The following is a 14,554-nucleotide window of genomic DNA, read 5'->3' as shown; positions in this document are numbered from 1 at the left end:
GTGGACCCACAGCATGGGTGGCTCCCTGGAACCCACCGGCGGTACATAAATATATCCCATTGCATTGCCCATCACAGCTGAGGTAACGTCAGGTTTAATGCAGGTGGTCTTCGGCCCACACTGCATGCCCCAGTCAGACTGGGGTTCTTTAGAAGTGGACACATGCAGTTACAACTCCGTGTGGACCGACAGCATGGGTGGGTCCCAGGAAGCCACCGGCGGTACATAAATATATCCCATTGCATTGCCCATCACAGCTGAGGTAACGTCCGATTAAATGCAGGTGGTCTTCGGCCCACACAGCATGCCCCAGTCTGACCGGGGTTTTTAATACATAGACACTGGCAGGTACAAATCCCTAATGTGAAGTCCCTGTGGACCCACAGCATGGGTGGCTCCCTGGAACCCATTGACGGTACATAAATGTATCCCATTGCAGTGCCCTGCTCAGCAGAGCTAACGTCACATACAACATAGGTGTGCTTCGGCCCACAGTGCATGCCCCAGTCAGACTGGTAATATGTATCTTAACAGTAACCGCGTTGGTGGGAATGTGGTGGCGACTGTGGACCTAGTAGCGCGGTTTTATTTAGTTGGTTTTCGGAATGTGGCCAGGATTAAGTGTACCGTGGTGGGGGGATGGTGGGGGGGATCTCTTGTTGTGTCGGTAAAGGTGAAATTCCTGGACTGCCACCAGACGGACCAATGCAAAGGTATTTGCCAAGCATGTTTTCATTGTTGGAGGAGGAGGGGGATGTTTTTGAGGCACTACGTGTCCTCTCCACGTGTCCGTGGTTATATGCACCTTAACAGTAACCGCGTTGGTGGGAAATGGCCTCGCCACCATCATGTCTTTGGGAAGCCTCCGTTTCCACACCCCAGTGACATAGCATTAGCAGCGGTATAGGTAGAGCCCAGAATTAGTAACAGTTCAGCGGTAGCATTAGGGACAGGCCCCAGTAACATATCACTAGCAGCATTATAGGGGGAGTACAGTATTAGTTCCATTTCAGTAGTAGTAGCAGTCCAGACAGGCCCCAGTAACAATTCCGAAGCAGCAGTATAGTGGGAGCACAGTATTAGTTCCATTTCAGTAGTAGTAGCAGTCAAGACAGGCCACAGTAACATTCCCATTGCAGCAGTTTAGGGAGATAACAGTCTCTTTCACATTTCAGTAGTTGCAGTATAGACAAGGCCCCAGTTACATTTATGTTTATGTAGCAAAAGTGTAGGCCAACCCCACACACCTTGCTGTACCATGAGTGCAGGCGAAGCCCACAAAAATTACTAGGATTACACTGTAGGCGAGGGCCCAAAAAAATTGGTGTACCAACAGTACTAATGTACCTCAGAAAAATTGCCCATGCCCAACCAAGAGGGCAGGTGAAACCCATTAATCGCTTTGGTTAATGTGGCTTAATTTGTAACTAGGCCTGGAGGCAGCCCAGTTAAAATAAAAATTGGTTCAGGTGCAAGTTTCAACGCTTTAATGAGAATTGAAACGTATAAACATTGTTTACTAAAGAAATATGACTGAGCATTGTGGACCTAAGAAAAATTGCCCGTTCGGCGTGATTACGTGAGGTTTCAGGAGGAGGAGCAGGAGGAGGAGGATGAATATAATACACAGATTGATGAAGCTAAAAGGTCCCCGTTTTTGATGGTGATAGAGAACGATGCTTCCATCCGTGTGTGCAGCCTACGTATTGTATAGGTACCGCTGCTGTCCGCTGGTGGAGAAGAGAAGTCTGGGGAAATCCAGGCTTTGTTCATCTTGATGAGTGTAAGCCTGTCGGCACTGTCAGTTGACAGGCGGGTACACTTATCCGTGATGATTCCCCCAGCCTCACTAAACACCCTCTCTGACAAGACGCTAGCCGCAGGACAAGCAAGCACCTCCAGGGCATACAGCGCGAGTTCAGGCCACGTGTCCAGCTTCGACACCCAGTAGTTATAGGGGGCAGAGGCGTCACGGTGGACGGTCGTGCGATCGGCTACGTACTCCCTCACCATCCTTTTACAGTGCTCCCGCCGACTCAGCCTTGACTGGGGAGCGGTGACACAGTCTTGCTGGGGGGCCAGAAAGCTGGCAAAGGCCTTGGAGAGTGTTCCCCTGCCTGCGCTGTACATGCTGCCTGATCTCCGCGCCTCCCCTGCTACCTGGCCCTCGGAACTGCGCCTTCTGCCACTAGCGCTGTCGGATGGGAATTTTACCATCAGTTTGTCCGCCAGGGTCCTGTGGAATAGCATCACTCTCGAACCCCTTTCCTCTTCGGGTATGAGAGTGGAAAGGTTCTCCTTATACCGTGGGTCGAGCAGTGTGTACACCCAGTAATCCATAGTGGCCAGAATGCGTGTAACGCGAGGGTCACGAGAAAGGCATCCTAACATGAAGTCCGCCATGTGTGCCAGGGTACCTGTACGCAACACATGGCTGTCCTCACTAGGAAGATCACTTTCAGGATCCTCCTCCTCCTCAGGCCATACACGCTGAAAGGATAACAGGCAAGCAGCATGGGTACCCTCAGCAGTGGGCCAAGCTGTCTCTTCCCCCTCCTCCTCATGCTCCTCCCCCTCCTCCTCCTCCTCAACGCGCTGAGATATAGACATGAGGGTGCTCTGACTATCCAGCGACATACTGTCTTCCCCCTCCTCCGTTTCCGAGCGCAAAGCATCTGCCTTTATGCTTTGCAGGGAACTTCTCAAGAGGCATAGCAGAGGAATGGTGACGCTAATGATTGCAGCATCGCCGCTCACCATCTGGGTAGACTCCTCAAAGTTTCCAAGGACCTGGCAGATGTCTACCAACCAGGCCCACTCTTCTGTAAAGAATTGAGGAGGCTGACTCCCACTACGCCGCCCATGTTGGAGTTAGTATTCCACTATAGCTCTACGCTGCTCATAGAGCCTGGCCAACATGTGGAGCGTAGAGTTCCACCGTGTGGGCACGTCGCACAGCAGTCGGTGCACTGGCAGATTAAACCGATGTTGCAGGGTGCGCAGGGTGGCAGCGTCCGTCTTGGAGTTGCGGAAATTTGCGCTGAACCGGCGCACCTTTCCGAGCAGGTCTGACAAGCGTGGGTAGCTTTTCAGAAAGCGCTGAACCCCCAAATTAAAGACGTGGGCCAGGCATGGCACGTGCGTGAGGCTGCCGAGCTGCAGAGCCGCCACCAGGTTATGGCCGTTGTCACACACGACCATGCCCGGTTGGAGGCTGAGCGGCGCAAGCCAGCGGTCGGTCTGCTCTGTCAGACCCTGCAGCAGTTCGTGGGCCGTGTGCCTCTTCTCTCCTAAGCTGAGTAGTTTCAGCATGGCCTGCTGGCGCTTGCCCACCGCTGTGCTACCACCCCGCGCGACACCGACTGGTGGTGACGTGCTGCTGCTGACACATCTTGATTGCGAGACAGAGGTTGCGCAGGAGGAGGAGGAGGAGGGTGGTTTAGTGGAGGAAGCATACACCACCGCAGATACCAGCACCGAGCTGGGGCCCGCAATTCTGGGGGTGGGTAGGACGTGAGCGGTTCCAGGCTCTGACTCTGTCCCAGCCTCCACTAAATTCACCCAATGTGCCGTCAGGGAGATATAGTGGCCCTGCCCGCCTGTGCTTGTCCACGTGTCCGTTGTTAAGTGGACCTTGGCAGTAACTGCGTTGGTGAGGGCGCGTACAATGTTGCGGAAGACGTGGTCGTGCAGGGCTGGGACGGCACATCGGGAAAAGTAGTGGCGACTGGGAACCGAGTAGCGCGGGGCCGCCACCGCCATCATGTTTTTGAAAGCCTCCGTTTCCACAAGCCTATACGGCAGCATCTCCAGGCTGATCAACTTGGCTATGTGCACGTTTAACGCTTGAGCGTGCGGGTGCGTGGCGGCGTACTTGCGCTTGCGCTCAAACAGTTGCGCTATCGACGGCTGGACGCTGCGCTGAGAGACATTGCTGGATGGGGCCGAGGACAGCGGAGGTGATGGTGTGGGTGCAGGCCAGGAGACGGTCGTGCCTGTGTCCTGAGAGGGGGGGTTGGATCTCAGTGGCAGGGTGGGGCACAGGGGGAGAGGCAGTGGTGCAAACCGGAGGCTGTGAACGGCCTTCGTCCCACCTTGTGGGCTGCTTGGCCATCATATGCCTGCGCATGCTGGTGGTGGTGAGGCTGGTGGTGGTGGCTCCCCGCCTGATCTTGGCGCGACAAAGCTTGCACACCACAGTTCGTCGGTCGTCTGCACTCTCAGTGAAAAACTGCCAGACCTTTGAGCCCATCGGCCTCTGCTGTGTGGCATGGCGCGAGGGGGCGCTTTGGGAAACACTTAGTGGATTATTCGGTCTGGCCCTGCCTCTACCCCTGACCACCGCACTGCCTCTTCCAACCTGCCCTGCTGCTGCACTTGCCTCCCCCTCTGAAGACCTGTCCTCAGTAGGCTTAGCAAACCAGATGGGGTCAGTCACCTTATCGTCCAGCTGCTCTTCCTCCGAATCCTCTGTGCGCTCCTCCCTCGGACTTACTGCCCTTACTACTTCCTCACTGATAGACAACTGTGTCTCATCGTCATCGTCCTTCTCACCCACTGAAAGCTCTTGAGACACTTGCCGGAAGTCCCCAGCCTCATCCCCCGGACCCCGGGAACTTTCCAAAGGTTGGGCATCGGTCACAACAAACTCCTCCAGTGGGAGAGGAACCATTGCTGCCCATTCTGGGCAGGGGCCCGAGAACAGTTCCTGGGAGTCTGCCTGCTCCTCAGAATGTGTCATTGTAATGGAGTGAGGAGGCTGGGAGAAAAGAGGAGCAGCAGCCAGAGGATTCAGAGTTGCAGCAGTGGATGGCGTAGAAATCTGGGTGGTCGATAGATTGCTGGATGCACTTTCTGCAATCCACGACAGGACCTGCTCACACTGCCCATTTTCTAATAGAGGTCTACCGCGTGGACCCATTAATTGTTAGATGAATCTGGCGACCCCTGAAACTCACCTCCCTCCTAATCCCGCAGCAGTCGGCTGCGATACAACTGGATCAGGAGCTCGGCCTGTGCCCACACCCTGACTTGGGCCCCCGCGTCCTCACCCGCGTCCACGTCCTCTAGGCCTACCCCTACCCCTCAGCATGGTGTATTATGACTAGAGCAGAAACAGAACGCTGTAATTAAATGTGCCGCTTATTGGCCTGTGGTTGGAGGCTGACTTCGCTTACGGAACGCACAGCAGAGCAAGGAAACAATTTTGCGCACGCCTGTAGTGAGACGTAGGTGTGTAGGATTGAGCTAGTGAAATTCACAGTGCAGAAGCAGTCAAGTCGCCAAAGGGCAGTGGTACGCCTTAAGTATTTGGCTTCCCTTTTTTTAAATGGTGAGCTGAAACAGCAGACAGATACTGTATGCAGCGTATATTATGTTTACTGTTTCCCTCTGGCGCTATCACGGCGGTGATGTAACGGAGACAGCAGAGCCAGGAAACAATTTTGCGCACGCCTGTAGTGAGACGTAGGTGCGTAGGACTGAGCTAGTGGAATTCACAGCGCAGAAGCAGTCAAGTCGCCAAAGGCCAGTGGTACGCCTTAAGTATTTGGCTTCCCTTTTTTTAAATGGTGAGCTGAAACAGCAGACAGATACTGTATGCAGCGTATATTATGTTTACTGTTTCCCTCTGGCGCTATCACGGCGGTGATGTAACGGAGACAGCAGAGCCAGGAAACAATTTTGTGCCAGCCTGTAATGAGACGTAGGTGCGTAGGACTGAGCTAGTGGAATTCACAGCGCAGAAGCAGTCAAGTCGCCAAAGGGCAGTGGTACGCCTTAAGTATTTGGCTTCCCTTTTTTTAAATGGTGAGCTGAAACAGCAGACAGATACTGTATGCAGCGTATATTATGTTTACTGTTTCCCTCTGCCGCTATCACGGCGGTGATGTAACGGAGACAGCAGAGCCAGGAAAGAATTTTGCGCACGCCTGTAGTGAGATGTAGGTGCGTAGGACTGAGCTAGTGGAATTCACAGCGCAGAAGCAGTCAAGTCGCCAAAGGCCAGTGGTACGCCTTAAGTATTTGGCTTCCCTTTTTTTAAATGGTGACCTGAAGCAGCAGACAGATACTGTATGCAGCGTATATTATGTTTACTGTTTCCCTCTAGCGCTATCACGGTGGTGATGTAACGGAGACAGCAGAGCCAGGAAACAATTTTGCGCACGCCTGTAGTGAGACGTAGGTGCATAGGACTGAGCTAGTGGAATTCACAGCGCAGAAACATTCAAGTCGCCAAAGGGCAGTGGTACGCCTTAAGTATTTGGCTTCCCTTTTTTTAAATGGTGAGCTGAAACAGCAGACAGATACTGTATGCAGCGTATATTATGTTTACTGTTTCCCTCTGGCGCTATCACGGCGGTGATGTAACGGAGACAGCAGAGCCAGGAAACAATTTTGCGCCAGCCTGTAGTGAGACGTAGGTGCGTAGGACTGAGCTAGTGGAATTCACAGCGCAGAAGCAGTCAAGTCGCCAAAGGCCAGTGGTACGCCTTAAGTATTTGGCTTCCCTTTTTTTAAATGGTGAGCTGAAACAGCAGACAGATACTGTATGCAGCGTATATTATGTTTACTGTTTCCCTCTGGCGCTATCACGGCGGTGATGTAACGGAGACAGTAGAGCCAGGAAACAATTTTGCGCCAGCCTGTAGTGAGACGTAGGTGCGTAGGACTGAGCTAGTGGAATTCACAGCGCAGAAGCAATCAAGTCGCCAAAGGCCAGTGGTACGCCTTAAGTATTTGGCTTTCCTTTTTTTAAATGGTGAGCTGAAACAGCAGACAGATACTGTATGCAGCGTATATTATGTTTACTGTTTCCCTCTGGCGCTATCACGGCGGTGATGTAACGGAGACAGCAGAGCCAGGAAACAATTTTGCGCACGCCTGTAGTGAGACGTAGCTGCGTAGGACTGAGCTAGTGGAATTCACAGCGTAGAAACATTCAAGTCGCCAAAGGGCAGTGGTACGCCTTAAGTATTTGCCTTCCCCTTTTTTAAATGGTGAGCTGAAGCAGCAGACAGATACTGTATGCAGCGTATATTATGTTTACTGTTTCCCTCTGGCGCTATCACGGCGGTGATGTAACGGAGACAGCAGAGCCAGGAAACAATTTTGCGCATGCCTGTAGTGAGACGTTGGTGCGTAGGACTGAGCTAGTGGAATTCACAGCGCAGAAGCAGTCAAGTCGCCAAAGGCCAGTGGTACGCCTTAAGTATTTGGCTTTCCTTTTTTTAAATGGTGAGCTGAAACAGCAGACAGATACTGTATGCAGCGTATATTATGTTTACTGTTTCCCTCTGGCGCTATCACGGCGGTGATGTAACGGAGACACCAGAGCCAGGAAGCAATCTTGCGCACGCCTGTAGTGAGACGTAGGTGCGTAGGACTGAGCTAGTGGAATTCACAGCGCAGAAACATTCAAGTCGCCAAAGGGCAGTGGTACGCCTTAAGTATTTGGCTTCTCTTTTTTTAAATGGTGAGCTGAAACAGCAGACAGATACTGTATGCAGCGTATATTATGTTTACTGTTTCCCTCTGGCGCTATCACGGCGGTGATGTAACAGAGACAGCAGAGCCAGGAAACAATTTTGCGCACGCCTGTAGTGAGACGTAGGTGCGTAGGACTGAGCTAGTGGAATTCACAGCGCAGAAGCAGTCAAGTCGCCAAAGGGCAGTGGTACGCCTAAAGTATTTGGCTTTCCTTTTTTTAAATGGTGAGCTGAAACAGCAGACAGATTCTGTATGCAGCGTATATTATGTTTACTGTTTCCCTCTGGCGCTATCACGGCGGTGATGTAACGGAGACAGCAGAGCCAGGAAACAATTTTGCGCCAGCCTGTAGTGAGACGTAGGTGCGTAGGACTGAGCTAGTGGAATTCACAGCGCAGAAGCAGTCAAGTCGCCAAAGGCCAGTGGTACGCCTTAAAGGGGTTGTCCCGCGCCGAAACACTTTTTTTTTTTATTCAATAGGCGCGAGACAAACCCAAGGGATGGGTTAAAAAAAAAAAAGGTTTAGTACTTACCCGAATCCCCGCGCTGCGGCGACTTCTTACTTACCTTACCAAGATGGCCGCCGGGATCTTCACCCACGATGCACCGCGGGTTTTCTCCCATGGTGCACCGTGGGCTCTGTGCGGTCCATTGCCGATTCCAGCCTCCTGATTGGCGGGAATCGGCGCACGTGACAGGGCGGAGCTACGAGGACCAGCTCTCCGGCACGAGCAGCCCCATCCACCAGGGAGAAGACCGGACTGCGCAAGCGCATCTAATCGGGCGATTAGACGCTGAAATTAGACGGCACCATGGTGACGGGGACGCTAGCAACGGAGCAGGTAAGTGAATAACTTCTGTACGGCTCATAATTAATGCACGATGTACATTACAAAGTGCATTAATATGGCCATACAGAAGTGCTGAACCCCACTTTCTTTCGCGGGACAACCCCTTTAAGTATTTGGCTTCCCTTTTTTTAAATGGTGAGCTGAAACAGCAGACAGATACTGTATGCAGCGTATATTATGTTTACTGTTTCCCTCTGGTGCTTTCACGGCGGTGATGTAACGGAGACAGCAGAGCCAGGAAACAATTTTGCGCCAGCCTGTAGTGAGACGTAGGTGCGTAGGACTGAGCTAGTGGAATTTACAGCGCAGAAGCAGTCAAGTCGCCAAAGGGCAGTGGTACGCCTAAAGTATTTGGCTTTCCTTTTTTTAAATGGTGAGCTGAAACAGCAGACAGATACTGTATGCAGCGTATATTATGTTTACTGTTTCCCTCTGGCACTATCACGGCGGTGATGTAACGGAGACAGCAGAGCCAGGAAACAATTTTGCGCCAGCCTGTAGTGAGACGTAGGTGCGTAGGACTGAGCTAGTGGAATTCACAGCGCAGAAACATTCAAGTCGCCAAAGGGCCGTCGTACGCCTAAAGTATTTGGCTTCCCTTTTTTTAAATGGTGAGCTGAAACAGCAGACAGTACTGTATGCAGCGTATATTATGTTTACTGTTTACCTCTGGCGCTATCACGGCGGTGATGTAACGGAGACAGCAGAGCCAGGAAACAATTTTGCGCACGCCTGTAGTGAGACGTAGGTGCGTAGGACTGAGCTAGTGGAATTCACAGCGCAGAAACATTCAAGTCGCCAAAGGGCAGTGGTACGCCTTAAAGGGGTGGTCTCGCGAAACCAAGTGGGGTTATACACTTCCGTATGGCCATATTAATGCACTTTGTAATATACATCGTGCATTAAATATGAGCCATACAGAAGTTATTCCACTTACCTGCTCCGTTGCTAGCGTCCTCGTCTCCATGGTTCCGTCTAAATTCGCCGGCAGCTTGCTTTTTTAGACGCGCTTGCGCAGTCCGTTCTTCTCCTTTCAGCACGAGCCGCTTCAGTGTGCTCCCCGCTACAGCTCTTCTGCGCATGCGCAGACGAGCTGTCACTGCTCGGGAGCGCGCTGGAGCGGCCATTCTGTACCTTCCTCTGTTAGAGGAAGGTGCAGAGCTGCCGAGCTGTCCGGAGAAGCCGCCCAGCTGTCCTGCCGTCCAGCTGTCCTGCCGTCCAGGTAAGTGATGGGCCGGGGGGGCTGTCGTCGCTGCCGCTGCGCGGGGGGGGCTGCCGCTGCGATGGGGGGGGGGCTGCCGCTGCGATGGGGGGGGCTGCCGCTGCGATGGGGGGGGCTGTCGCTGCGATGGGGGGGCTGTCGCTAGGCCGGGGGGGGGGGCTGTCGCTGCGATGGGGGGGCTGTCGCTAGGCCGGGGGGTGCTGTCGCTGCGATGGGGGGGCTGTCGCTAGGCCGGGGGGGGCTGTCGCTGCGATGGGGGGGCTGTCGCTAGGCCGGGGGAACTAGCGCTGGGCTCCGGAACCTAGCGCTGGGCTCCGGAACCTAGCGCTGGGCTCCGGGGCCTTCACCTGGGCTGAGGGTCTAGCGCTGGGGAGCCGGGGGCTAGCGCCGGTTACCTGCTGCCTGGCGGTGGGTTACTGGTCGGCGGCTGCGGGGCGTCTGGTCGGCGGCTGCGGGGCGTCCGGTTGCCATGGAGACACAGCTGGCGGCGTCTCGGGAGCGCGCACGTCGGGCTGCAGCGAGCGACGGGGAAAGAGCCGGCGGCCATCTTGAGGAAACTTTTATAAGTTGCTGAAACGCTGGAACGGTAAGTAGAAACCAGCTAGGAAAGTCATTTACAGGGGGGCTTAGTAATGTATGTTTAATTAGGGGGACTGGGCAAAAAAAAAAAATCACTGCTTCCTCGAGACATCTCCTTTAAGTATTTGGCTTCCCTTTTTTTAAATGGTGAGCTGAAACAGCAGACAGATACTGTATGCAGCGTATATTATGTTTACTGTTTCCCTCTGGCGCTATCACGGCGATGATGTAACGGAGACAGCAGAGCCAGGAAACAATTTTGCGCATGCCTGTAGTGAGACGTTGGTGCGTAGGACTGAGCTAGTGGAATTCACAGCACAGAAGCAGTCAAGTCGCCAAAGGGCAGTGGTACGCCTAAAGTATTTGGCTTTCCTTTTTTTAAATGGTGAGCTGAAACAGCAGGCAGATACTGTATGCAGCATATATTATGTTTACTGTTTCCCTCTGGCGCTATCATGGCGATGATGTAACGGACACAGCAGAGCCAGGAAACAATTTTGCGCACGCCTGTAGTGAGACGTAGGTGCGTAGGACTGAGTTAGTGGAATTCACAGCGCAGAAGCAGTCAAGTCGCCAAAGGGCCGTCGTACGCCTAAAGTATTTGGCTTTCCTTTTTTTAAATGGTGAGCTGAAACAGCAGACAGATACTGTATGCAGCGTATATTATGTTTACTGTTTCCCTCTGGCGCTATCACGGCGGTGATGTAACAGAGACAGCAGAGCCAGGAAACAATTTTGCGCCAGCCTGTAGTGAGACGTAGGTGCGTAGGACTGAGCTAGTGGAATTCACAGCTCAGAAGCAGTCAAGTCGCCAAAGGCCAGTGGTACGCCTTAAGTATTTGGCTTCCCTTTTTTTAAATGGTGAGCTGAAACAGCAGACAGATACTGTATGCAGCGTATATTATGTTTACTGTTTCCCTCTGGCGCTATCACGGCGGTGATGTAACAGAGACAGCAGAGCCAGGAAACAATTTTGCGCACGCCTGTAGTGAGACGTAGGTGCGTAGGACTGAACTAGTGGAATTCACAGCACAGAAGCAGTCAAGTCGCCAAAGGGCAGTGGTACGCCTTAAGAATTTGGCTTCCCTTTTTTTAAATGGTGAGCTGAAACAGCAGGCAGATACTGTATGCAGCGTATATTATGTTTACTGTTTCCCTCTGGCGCTATCATGGCGATGATGTAACGGAGACAGCAGAGCCAGGAAATAATTTTGCGCACGGTTGTAGTGAGACGTAGCTGCGTAGGACTGAGTTAGTGGAATTCACAGCGCAGAAGCAGTCAAGTCGCCAAAGGGCAGTGGTACGCCTAAAGAATTTGGCTTTCCTTTTTTTAAATGGTGAGCTGAAACAGCATACAGATACTGTATGCAGCGTATATTATGTTTACTGTTTCCCTCTGGCGCTATCACGGCGGTGATGTAACAGAGACAGCAGAGCCAGGAAACAATTTTGCGCCAGCCTGTAGTGAGACGTAGGTGCGTAGGACTGAGCTAGTGGAATTCACAGCGCAGAAGCAGTCAAGTCGCCAAAGGCCAGTGGTACGCCTTAAGTATTTGGCTTCCCTTTTTTTAAATGGTGAGCTGAAACAGCAGACAGATACTGTATGCAGCGTATATTATGTTTACTGTTTCCCTCTGGCGCTATCACGGCGGTGATGTAACGGAGACAGCAGAGCCAGGAAACAATTTTGCGCACGCCTGTAGTGAGACGTAGGTGCGTAGGACTGAACTAGTGGAATTCACAGCGCAGAAGCAGTCAAGTCGCCAAAGGGCAGTGGTACGCCTAAAGTATTTGGCTTTCCTTTTTTTAAATGGTGAGCTGAAACAGCAGACAGATACTGTATGCAGCGTATATTATGTTTACTGTTTCCCTCTGGCGCTATCACGGCGGTGATGTAACAGAGACAGCAGAGCCAGGAAACAATTTTGCGCCAGCCTGTAGTGAGACGTAGGTGCGTAGGACTGAGCTAGTGGAATTCACAGCGCAGAAGCAGTCAAGTCGCCAAAGGCCAGTGGTACGCCTTAAGTATTTGGCTTCCCTTTTTTTAAATGGTGAGCTGAAACAGCAGACAGATACTGTATGCAGCGTATATTATGTTTACTGTTTCGCTCTGGCGCTATCACGGCGGTGATGTAACGGAGACAGCAGAGCCAGGAAACAATTTTGCGCACGCCTGTAGTGAGACGTAGGTGCGTAGGACTGAGCTAGTGGAATTCACAGCGCAGAAACAGTCAAGTCGCCAAAGGGCAGTGGTACGCCTTAAAGGGGTTGTCCCGCGCCGAAACACGTTTTTTTTTTATTCAATAGGCGCGAGACAAACCCAAGGGATGGGTTAAAAAAAAAAAAGGTTTAGTACTTACCCGAATCCCCGCGCTGCGGCGACTTCTTACTTACCTTACCAAGATGACCGCCGGGATCTTCACCCACGATGCACCGCGGGTCTTCTCCCATGGTGCACCGTGGGCTCTGTGCAGTCCATTGCCGATTCCAGCCTCCTGATTGGCGGGAATCGGCGCACGTGACAGGGCGGAGCTACGAGGACCAGCTCTCCGGCACGAGTAGCCCCATTCACCAGGGAGAAGACCGGACTGCGCAAGCGCGTCTAATCGGGCGATTAGACGCTGAAATTAGACGGCACCATGGTGACGGGGACGCTAGCAACGGAGCAGGTAAGTGAATAACTTCTGTATGGCTCATAATTAATGCACGATGTACATTACAAAGTGCATTAATATGGCCATACAGAAGTGCTGAACCCCACTTTCTTTCGCGGGACAACCCCTTTAAGTATTTGGCTTCCCTTTTTTTAAATGGTGAGCTGAAACAGCAGACAGATACTGTATGCAGCGTATATTATGTTTACTGTTTCCCTCTGGCGCTTTCACGGCGGTGATGTAACGGAGACAGCAGAGCCAGGAAACAATTTTGCGCACGCCTGTAGTGAGACGTAGGTGCGTAGGACTGAGCTAGTAGAATTTACAGCACAGAAGCAGTCAAGTCGCCAAAGGGCAGTGGTACGCCTAAAGTATTTGGCTTCCCTTTTTTTAAATGGTGAGCTGAAACAGCAGACAGATACTGTATGCAGCGTATATTATGTTTACTGTTTCCCTCTGGCGCTATCACGGCGGTGATGTAACGGAGACAGCAGAGCCAGGAAACAATTTTGCGCCAGCCTGTAGTGAGACGTAGGTGCGTAGGACTGAGCTAGTGGAATTCACAGCGCAGAAGCAGTCAAGTCGCCAAAGGCCAGTGGTACGCCTTAAGTATTTGGCTTTCCTTTTTTTAAATGTTGAGCTGAAACAGCAGACAGATACTGTATGCAGCGTATATTATGTTTACTGTTTCCCTCTGGCGCTATCACGGCGGTGATGTAACGGACACACCAGAGACAGGAAACAATCCTGCGCACGCCTGTAGTGAGACGTAGGTGCGTAGGACTGAGCTAGTGGAATTCACAGCGCAGAAACATTCAAGTCGCCAAAGGGCAGTGGTACGCCTTAAGTATTTGGCTTCTCTTTTTTTAAATGGTGAGCTGAAACAGCAGACAGATACTGTATGCAGCGTATATTATGTTTACTGTTTCCCTCTGGCGCTATCACGGCGATGATGTAATGGAGACAGCAGAGCCAGGAAACAATTTTGCGCTTGCCTGTAGTGAGACGTTGGTGATTAGGACTGAGCTAGTGGAATTCACAGCACAGAAGCAGTCAAGTCGCCAAAGGGCAGTGGTACGCCTTAAGTATTTGGCTTCCCTTTTTTAAAATGGTGAGCTGAAACAGCAGACAGATACTGTATGCAGCGTATATTATGTTTACTGTTTCCCTCTGGCGCTTTCACGGCGGTGATGTAACGAAGACAGCAGAGCCAGGAAACAATTTTGCGCCAGCCTGTAGTGAGACGTAGGTGCGTAGGACTGAGCTAGTGGAATTTACAGCGCAGAAGCAGTCAAGTCGCCAAAGGGCAGTGGTACGCCTAAAGTATTTGGCTTTCCTTTTTTTAAATGGTGAGCTGAAACAGCAGACAGATACTGTATGCAGCGTATATTATGTTTACTGTTTCCCTCTGGCGCTATCACGGCGGTGATGTAACGGACACACCAGAGACAGGAAACAATCTTGCGCACGCCTGTAGTGAGACGTAGGTGCGTAGGACTGAGCTAGTGGAATTCACAGCGCAGAAACATTCAAGTCGCCAAAGGGCAGTGGTACGCCTTAAGTATTTGGCTTCCCTTTTTTTAAATGGTGAGCTGAAACAGCAGACAGATACTGTATGCAGCGTATATTATGTTTACTGTTTCCCTCTGGCGCTATCACGGCGATGATGTAATGGAGACAGCAGAGCCAGGAAACAATTTTGCGCTTGCCTGTAGTGAGACGTTGGTGATTAGGACTGAGCTAGTGGAATTCACAGCACA

Source organism: Eleutherodactylus coqui, chromosome 4 (assembly GCF_035609145.1).
Source record: "Eleutherodactylus coqui strain aEleCoq1 chromosome 4, aEleCoq1.hap1, whole genome shotgun sequence".
Classification (NCBI taxonomy): domain Eukaryota; kingdom Metazoa; phylum Chordata; class Amphibia; order Anura; family Eleutherodactylidae; genus Eleutherodactylus; species Eleutherodactylus coqui.
The sequence above is the reverse complement of the archived record's forward strand: the minus strand, read 5'-3'. Positions refer to the sequence as shown.